The following is a 10,052-nucleotide window of genomic DNA, read 5'->3' as shown; positions in this document are numbered from 1 at the left end:
GAAGACGCATACAAGCATCTAGATGAGGTCAACGACGTAGCTGACTACTTCAATGTTCCTAATGTACCTCGTGACACTGTTTTACTTTGTATGCTACCGGTCACATTTAAGGGGGCCGCGAAAGATTGGTTGAAATTACTCCATCCAGGATCCATCACTACTTGGCTAAAATTAAAGAAGAATTTTTAGACGAAATTTTCCCTCCCTCAAAGATAGCCAAGTTGAAGAAAGCCATAGCCAATTTTGAACAACAAGCTGGAGAGTCACTTTATGAGGTGTGGGAGAGATACAAGGGCTTACTAAGGAACTTCCTACATCATGATCTAAACAGTCAACAAGAAGTCTCCATTTTCTATGATGGAGTCAATGTAACAACCAGGAAACTCCTTGATTCACAAGGACCTCTCACAAAGAAGCCAGCCCCAGTGATAAAATAACTAATTGAAGAATTCTCTAAGCACTCTAAAGAATATCACAACCCAAGGAATGACACAACTCGAGGTGTGGTGAAGTTAATTACCGATGATATGGCATCAATGATGGCAAAATTGGAAAGCATGGACCGAAGAATGACTAAGATGGACCAATCCATCCATGCCATTAGAGTGGGATGTGAAAATTGTAGAGGGCCTCACCTTACTAAAGACTGTGATCTTGATGAGAACGGGAACAAGAAAGCTCAAGTGTGTTATTCAAGTGGTGATAGATATGATGATGATTAGCGAAAACCTAAGAAAGAATGGTTACCATATGATGAATACAAAAAGGAAAAGGAGGAAAAGTATAAGCAGAAAGAAAGGGGTTTTTATCAAAAGGAGGAGCCGGTGCAAGAAAAAAAATTTGATTTAGAGGACATGCTCTTAAGATTTGTAGCTGCGTCCGAGAAGAGACATAATGGCACCGATGCTACAATGAAAGAGCAACGAAATATGTTAAGGGATCACCAAGGCATGATTAAAGAACACCATGCAATGATGATGGATCAACAAACTTTTCTTAGGAATCAGCAAACATCTATTTTGAACATTGAAAAACAACTAGGCCAACTTTCACTACAAATAAATGAGAGACAACCGGGTGAACTTCCTAGTAATACCAAAAATAATCCGAGAGGTGCACAAATAAATATTGTGACAACTAGGAGTGTAACGACCATAAAATTCGAGCCAAATTAAAACATTTTAATTCATTCAAAGACCATTAAGTTCATACATTCGTTTTCAAAATAGTTTAAACATCAGAGTATTCCTCAGAACCATACCATATAAATCAAAAAACATGAGGAGCGGTACGATCACGTCTTTACCTTTCCAAGATCTCATGAAGTACCTGAAGCAAAACACTGAACTGTAAGCCCGAAAGCTTAGTGAGTTACCCCCAAAATACCAACCACACATAAACATACTCATAACATATTGTAAATAGAACAACCATGCACATCGGGTATACTGTGGGACTGGTCCGCCACATCGGGCCTTCAGTCCACCTGGTCCACCCTCCGAGTCTAACCATGTATATCGAGTCTACAGTGTGGTTGTTCCGCCCGCACTGGGCCTTCAATCCACCTGGTCCACACTCTGAGTCTACAGTATGACTAGTCCACCCGCACCGGGCCTTCAGTCGGCCTGGTCCACTCTCCGAGCCTCGGCACGTCTGGTCCGCCCTCTTGGGGCCTTCAGCCTATCCGGATCGCTCGCTGGGCTTTTGGAATATCCAGTCCGCCCTGGGTATGTTGGCCTATAGCACAAAGCAGGACCCGCCTCAACCCAAACCCCATCAAACAACTATGTGCACATAAAACAATTAATCACATAACAAATCCTTAACCAGACAAACAGTCTAACAGATCACATAACATATCAACATCCTAACCAAGATTCTGACCTAGCCAGTCACTAGCATTACATTACCCTATATATCGGGTACCGACCTTAACCAGGTCACTAACATAGCATTACCCTAAATACCAGGATGCAGATCTAGCAAAGCAATAACATAACAAGCAATACCCGGATTTCCATCTGATAAAGGGCTGGCCTTGGTGCCGTAGACCCTGTCGATATAGTGAGGATAACTCAGCTGTAATTACCGATTGAAGAGATAAGACCAAGTTGCTTCGACCACCGACATGAACTTCACCTCAGAACACTACCAAAGAACCAATTCCATAAATACCAGAATTACAAAATTACCCTTGGAAGTCAAATTGGTCAATTCTTGGTCAAAGTCAAAGTCCTCAGACAAAGTCAACCTTCCTAGTTGACTTTTACTCGCCGAGTCACCCCGTCGACTCGACGAGTTCCCACACCCAGAAAACTCTCATATCACAACTTAACTCGCCGAGTCGCCCCACGACTCGACAAGTCCAACGATCTCTGAGTCCCATCCTGACCAACTCACCGAGTCGCCAACCGACTCATTAGTCCAAAGCTTTAACCCAAAAGAGATTGGGTTCTGGGACCAGACTCGCCGAGTTCCAAGGCAATCTTCAACAGACTCGCCGAGCTGTTCTTCCAACTCGCCAAGTCCATGCACATATTCATACAACTTATCGAGTACACCCATGTGACTCGTCGAGTCTCTCGAGTTCTCAACCCATTCAAAAGCTATTCGAGCCATGCAGAGGCTCAAATCCATAGATCCACCCTTCTACAATCTAACCCTCACATAAAGTTGCAAACTTTACGTGAAACCATGGAGATTTAGGCCCAAAACACACTAGGGATTGGGTTTTGGACAAAGGGGCTTCATCAACAGCTCAATGACTGAAACTTTATGACATTATGGACCATCACAAGCCTAGATCTGAAGTAGCAACCTTAGATCTAAGCTTCTAACTTGAAATAGCTCTTAATCATACCAAAAAGCCCCAAATTTCAAATGATAATAGATCTAGATACCAAAGAGCCCAAGCAACAAATTATTACCTCCAATATATGCTCCACTGAAGTAGATCCTGGCTCTACACCACTCCTTTGTAGCGAGCCTTTAATTCTTCAAGCTCTTTCCCACCAATTTCCTCTTCCAAGCTCTAATCTCCTTAATAATGAAGTCTCACACGAAGGTTAGGGTTTTTGGAATTCTCAGGGGGATTAGGAGGGTGGGAGAAGGACATAAAGTCCTTTAAATAGGGTGCAAACCCTAAGATTAGGGTTTTATCATTCCAGCACCAACTCCTCAAGTCCAGCTTCCGACTCGGTGAGTTGGTTACTTGATTCGCGATCCAAACCTGCTTCGACTCGGCAAGTAAGCGTACTTACTCGTCGAGTCCCTTCCTTTATTTACACTTAGCACCCTTCACTTATTATTCCAAACTTGGGATGTTACAATTCTCCCCCACTTAAATTAGGCTTCGTCCTCGAAGCCTACGACAACACAAACTTCCAGATGATACTCCCACAATGCATCCACTGATCTCAACTTACCCATATTCCTTCAAACACTGCTATCGAATCCTTAAAATTCATCTCTTCCCTTGCAGGGTCCTGATAATCGCTTCAAGCCGGCCGCCAGCTTCCCTTTCCTGATAACAACACTCATCGACCAAAAGCCACCATAAGACATTACCTTACTTCCGACTTACGCATTCATTCGCCACTTGCGAAAACTAGATACCATTCTAAACCACCGGGTCTTGACCTAGTATTAGCTCACTATCTTTCGCCCAACTGCCGCCACCTTTATCAATTCGCACCAATGGAAACTTATCCCATTTCCTCCCTGGATCAAATCCCTTACCGTGCTGACATGATAAAAAAATTCACAGCTTCCGAGCAACCCTCCTGAACACCCATCTATAATGTGATGGGTTTTGAGCATTCTAACACTTCCTAAGTGTACATGCAACCCTAATAAACCTTGGATCTATGTTTGTCTAAGATACATGCAAATAATTAATTTTTCAAGGTTTATATCCTAGCTAGCATGGCATGGGGAACATGAATCAAATAAAGCTAGAAGAAATACTTACCTTGAAGTTGTAGTTGATTGCTTGGAGTTTTTGAGCCTAGCACCAATAGTGTGGATGCCTCAAGTGGAAATCACAAATCACCACAAACTTGGAACTTTGAGAGAATAGTTACTACTATCTTGAAATTTGCCCTCACCTCAACAAGTGTCAACTAGTCTCATTTCAAGAACCAAAGCCTCCTTTATATAGTGTGGAGGATTAGGGTTACATCCCTAAAACCCATGTCTCTTCATTTCCATGAGATCCATGGGTTAAAGCTCCATGGAGTATCCATGGACTTTTCCATGCAAGCCTAGCCCATTCCAAATAAGCTTTAGCCCATATTTAATTAGTAATATCTTTGATCTCTAAATTAATCCTAGATTAATTATAGATCACTACTAATTAAATAATATGATCTTATATTAATATATTAGAACTTATAATATATTAATAAATCATAACTTGTACTATTCTCAAATATTATCCATAAATTGTTCGGGTGAAGTACAACCCAAATGGACCATGCCGGGTCGGGTCAAGTACATACCAAATATAGTTATGAACTTAGACACTATATCCAACAGTCTCCCACTTGGATAAGTCTAATAACTATAGTTGCAAGTATGACTTCAGGAACCGATCAGCAATCGTAGCTCTTTAAACTCTGTTGAACTAGAACGCGCCATTTAAGATAAGTGATCACATAATCCCCTGTTCTAGATATCAGCCGGACAAATACATGGAACATGGTCTTGCTTATTGTCTAGCATTTGTTTCCCGATTTCCGATTTGTTTGACATAGAACTTAACTGAACACATCAATTTAGTTCTGACCGGGCCCGATACATAGGTCAAAACAAAATCATCGAGGGGCCCAGATATCAGCTTCTAATCCAAGAAGGAACAGATAAACTTCGAATCATATGTTTGTTCTACCACTCATTGAATTACACACAAAAGCACGTTTTATAACATTGAGTTACCAATGCGTTTTCGTACAATTAATGCATAACCAACTTGTAAGTAACAAATCATATCTCTAGGTTTGAAGACTTATATGATATTACCGTCTCACGATCACTTGAGATAGAATTCCATGAAGTGATTCCAGTGAGCGTGGGTTGAGTCCAATGCTCAGAACTTATGAGCACTCATGATTGTTGTAGCCATGTCTAACACCTTAGACCTCTGCAACCAATCATGACAGTCTTGATTCATACCTACTTCCGACATATGACAGACTGTGGAGGTTTGAATAATATGATATACCAAACATAAGTATTCTGGAAGTCAAAACATGCAAAAAGAAATAAAGTAAACGATCGACAAGAGATAACAACACTTTACTCATAAATAAAAAACCTTTTATTCATCATCAAATGTCAATTACACTTTACAAATTTCATAATTTATCTAACTACTAAAACTTATATCATCCTTCAGCCCTATGCTCCGAGCATGCTGGAGATGCTTAACCATACTCAGTCCCTTCGTGAGGGGATCTGTTGGGTTCTCATCCGATGATACCCTCTTCGCCACGAGGATTCCTTCTTCTATTCGATGTCTGATGAAGTGATATTTTCTGTCAATGTGTCTGGATCTCCCATGATCTCTTGGTTCCTTGGCTAAGGCAACCACACTATTGCTGTCACAGAAAATCTCCATCGGCTCTTTTATGGCTGGTACAACTCCAAGGTCTCTGATGAAGTTATTTAGCCATATAGCCTCCTTTGCTGCCTCGCTTGCTGCTATATACACTGATTCACAAGTGGAATCAGCCACTGTCTCCTGCTTGGAACTCTTCCAAGTGATTGCTCCTCCGTTTAAGGTAAAGACCCAGCCCGACTGAGGGCGGAAATTATCCCTATCAGTCTGGAAGCTAGCATCACTATACCCTACAACTCTCAAGTCATCACTCCCACCGAAGGTAAGGACCCAGTCCTTAGTCCTTCGCATGTACTTGAGGATATTCTTTACCGCAGTCCAGTGTTCCTTGCCAGGGTTCCCCTGATACCTGCTAACCATGCTCAAAGCAAAGGCTACATCAGGTCGAGTACACGTCATAGCATACATGATCGATCCTACAGCTGAAGCATAAGGTAGTCGACTCATTTCTGCTATCTCAGCCTCAGTACTAGGGCTTTGTGTCTTACTCAATCTGGCATTACTCTGAATGGGTAACTCACCTTTCTTGGAGTTATGCATGTTGAATCTTTTCAACACTTTTTCCACATAGGTGCTTTGACTAAGTCCGATGAGTCATTTACTCCTGTTTCTCAAAATCCTTATCCCTAGGATATAGGCAGCTTCACCAAGGTCCTTCATAGCGAAACACTTCCCAAGCCAGGACTTTCCTTCCTGCAGAGTTGGGATGTCATTTCCTATGAGTAGTATGTCATCCACATATAATACCAAGAAGCTGATTATACTCCCACTAGCCTTGCCATAAACACAAGATTCATCTTCACTCCTAGAAAAGCCAAATTCCCTGACCTTTTCATCAAAGCAAAGATTCCATCTGCGAGGTGCTTGCTTCAATCCATAAATGGATTTCTCAGGCTTACACACTCTATTAGGGTACTCGTTGCTGACAAAACCCTCTGGCTGACTCATGTAAACATCTTCAGCCAACTTTCCATTAAGGAAAGCGGTTTTGACATCCATTTGCCATATTTCATAGTCATGAAATGCAGCTATGGCTAACAGAACCCGAATAGACTTAATCTTGGCTTCTGGAGAAAAGGTCTCATCATAGTCCACTCCAGGAATTTGAGAGAATCCCTTTGCAACCAGTCTAGCCTTATAAGTGTGTACTTTACCATCCATGTCGGTCTTCTTCTTGAAGATCCATTTGCACCCTACAGTCTTACGACCGGGTACATTTTCAACCAAGTTCCAAACTTGATTGTCATACATGGATTGTATCTCGCTATCCATAGCCTCTTTCCATTTAGCAGCCTCAGGGCCTGCCATGGCTTCCGTGTAGCTGTTAGGTTCATCCAGACCTACTAGTGTCTCATCACTAATAAGTGTCTCACCTTCCGCAGTAATATGAAAACCATAGTAGTGCTCAGGTGCATTCCTAACTCTCATGGAACGTCTCAGAGGTACACAATCGTCAATTGGCTCAACAGGAGTTACCTCCTCAAGTTGAGGGCTAGGGTTTAAAGTTCCTTCACCACTTGACTCTTGAAGTTCTTCAAGGTCAATTTGCCTCCCACTGTCTCCTTGGCTTATAAATTCTCTCTCACGAAAGACTCCTCTTCTTGCTACAAAGACCACATTATCACTAGGTCTGTAAAAGAGGTAACCAAAGGATCTTTGTGGGTAGCCGATGAAAATACACCTCTCGCTTCGGGGTTCTAGCTTATCATGAGACTCGCGGCTCACAAAAGCTTCGCAACCCCAGATCTTGATGTGGTCTAGTTTAGGTACTTTACCAGTCCACATCTCGTGAGGAGTTTTGGCAACTTTCTTTGTAGGGACTAGATTAAGGATATGAGCGGCAGTCTCTAAGACATACCCCCAAAATGAGATTGGTAGCGAAGCTCGACTCATCATGGAACGAACCATATCCAACAAGGTTCGATTACGCCTCTCATCTACACCATTCAACTGTGGTGTCCTGGGTGGTGTCAATTGTGAGACTATCCCACATTCCCTTAGATAGTCAAGGAACTCTAAACTAAGATACTCATAACCACGATCGGATCGAAGCATCTTAATGTTCCTGCCCAATTGATTCTCAACTTCCTGTTTAAATTCCTTAAACCTTTCGAAAGTCTCTGACTTATGCTTGATTAAGTAGACATATCCATATCTACTGTAATCATCAGTAAAAGTCAAATAATAACGATTAGCATCCCTTGTGGCATGTTTGAATGGTCCACACACATCCGTGTGTACAAGGTCCAACAAACCTTCACCCCTCTCACACGAGCCTGTGAAGGGTGAATTTGTCATTTTTCCAAGTAAGCATGATTCGCAACTATCATCTGACTTTAGGTCAAATGACTCCAAGACTCCTTCCTTTTGGAGTTGGCCTATGCGCTTCTTTCTTATATGTCCAAGTCGACAATGCCATAACGATGCTTTATCCAAGTTATTATTATTAATAGAATCAATACACATCACATTATTTCCTAAGTTATCAACCACAGATACTGTTTCATACACGCCATCACAAGGTAATGCTTTAAAATAAAGAAGATTATTAAAGAAAGCATCAATAGAACCAACTTCATTATTAAATGAAAAGGTAAAACCTTGTTTATACAATGCATAAAAGGAAATAATATTTCTTGCCATTTCTGGCGAATAACAACAGTTATTCAAATCTAAACTAAACCCACTACTTAGCGACAAAGTATAAACTCCAACCTTGGTGACAGGTGTAACTTTCCTATTCCCCATGATTAAGTTTATTCTTCCTTGCTCCACATTCTCACTTTTTCTTAGTCTCTGCAAGTCACAACAAATATGAATACCACAACCGGTATCAAGGACCCAAGATTTAGAATGGGGTGAGTTATTAGAAATGATAGTGTAAATACCTGCATGGTTGGGTTTAACTTTCCCATCCTTTACATCTTGCTGGTAATTTGGGCAGTTTCGCTTCCAATGTGCCTTTTCATGGCAATAGAAGCATTCAGCCTCTTTTGGGTCAGAAGAAGGAGTGATGAAACCTTTCTTGGTTCCACTTGAAGAAGAGCCATCAAGGGTCCTAACCTTGGTACCCTTCGAAGAACTCTTTCTCTTCTTCCCTCGTCCTTTCCCGATTGCCAAGACAGGGGCAGAGTTTGTAGAAGTAGGAGTAGTAACAACCGCCTTACCCTTAAGACCACTTTTCACGGTCTTTAAAAGTCCTTGATGTTTGCTGAGTGTGACCTCTTCCTTGTTCATGTGGTATGTCATGCGGAATTGATCATAACATGAAGGTAAGGAGTGCAAAATGATATCTATTGCAAGCTCCTCAGGGAAGTTCACATTTAGCTTCAGCAAACGGTCCACAAATCTTTGCATTTTCTGCATGTGGCCCGTGATGGGTTCACCATCCCTCATGCGAGTTGTTATCATGGAGGAGATGATTTCATACCTCTCTTGACGAGCACTTTATCTTTCCATCAAGTCTTGGTGCATCTCATAGGGGTAGAAATCTTCATAGGATTTTTGAAGATCTGCGGTCATAGTGGCCATCATGATGCATGCCACTTTGCTGGCATCCCTTTCATGTGCCCTAAACTCAGCGATCTCTTGTGGAGTAGCAACTGTCTCATCAATCTCCTTAAGCTCCTTATCGAGGACATATTCCTTTTCCTCGTAGCGAGTAATCATTCTGATGTTTCTGATCCATTCATTAAAGTTGGATCCATCAAAAGTGACTTTCCCACATAAGTTCATAAGAGTAAAGGAGCCATTGGGATTAGAGCCAGAAGCAGTAGTGTTTGCAGACATCTGAAAATGAAGAAAGAAGGTTTTAGTTTAGATATAGAGATAGTCCTTAATAAAACACCCAAATGTAGTATTAAGGCTAGGATCCAATCACAATATATTATAACTTAGAAGAGGTATGCCGTAGTCTAAGTAATAACATATTTGAAAGGTAGGTGAATGACGATTCACCAATTTCCACCAAAAAACGAAATAGTAGATATTAAGTTTTTGATTTGTTACTTAGAAATTCATAGATTCTTTTGAGATTCAATGAACTTTTCAAAGGCATGTTTCAATCTCGAGTGTGCCCTCCAAGTTTTGTGACTTGGATGCCGAGGATCACAAAACAAGGTGTGAAGTAACCATACAAATCACTTGGTACCCTTAAAGTTTATCACTCAATCGATGTGCCGGTAAACCACACACGCTCTATCGATACTATAATAAACCTTAAGTCACCCTTTACCTACCTTGTTAAGTCCAAGTTAGTGTGCCGGTTAACCACACACGCTCCACCAACGACTTAAACAAAGTGTAAAGTGTAATTTCATGGATTAGCACCTTATTCACATTTTTCCTAAAGTAACTAAGATTGGGAATTTAATAAAACATTTAGTTACTTTATAATATTCATCATACTTTAAATGAGAATTTATAAGTCCTTGTC

The 10,052-nt window shown here is 41.1% G+C and overlaps 1 non-coding gene across 1 annotated transcript; it reads right to left on the bottom strand.

Annotated features, from left to right (window-relative positions):
* Positions 1 to 218: 218 nt before the first annotated feature.
* LOC144999245 (small nucleolar RNA R71) lies at positions 219 to 325 on the bottom strand. The gene has a single exon (XR_013660762.1). It is a non-coding gene; the product is annotated as a small nucleolar RNA R71 (small nucleolar RNA).
* Between the last annotated feature and the right edge of the window lie 9,727 nt (positions 326 to 10,052).

This window comes from Lactuca saligna, chromosome 5, assembly GCF_052625555.1.
Source record: "Lactuca saligna cultivar CGN05327 chromosome 5, ASM5262555v1, whole genome shotgun sequence".
Lineage (NCBI taxonomy): Eukaryota > Viridiplantae > Streptophyta > Magnoliopsida > Asterales > Asteraceae > Lactuca > Lactuca saligna.
The sequence above is the reverse complement of the archived record's forward strand: the minus strand, read 5'-3'. Positions and strand labels throughout refer to the sequence as shown.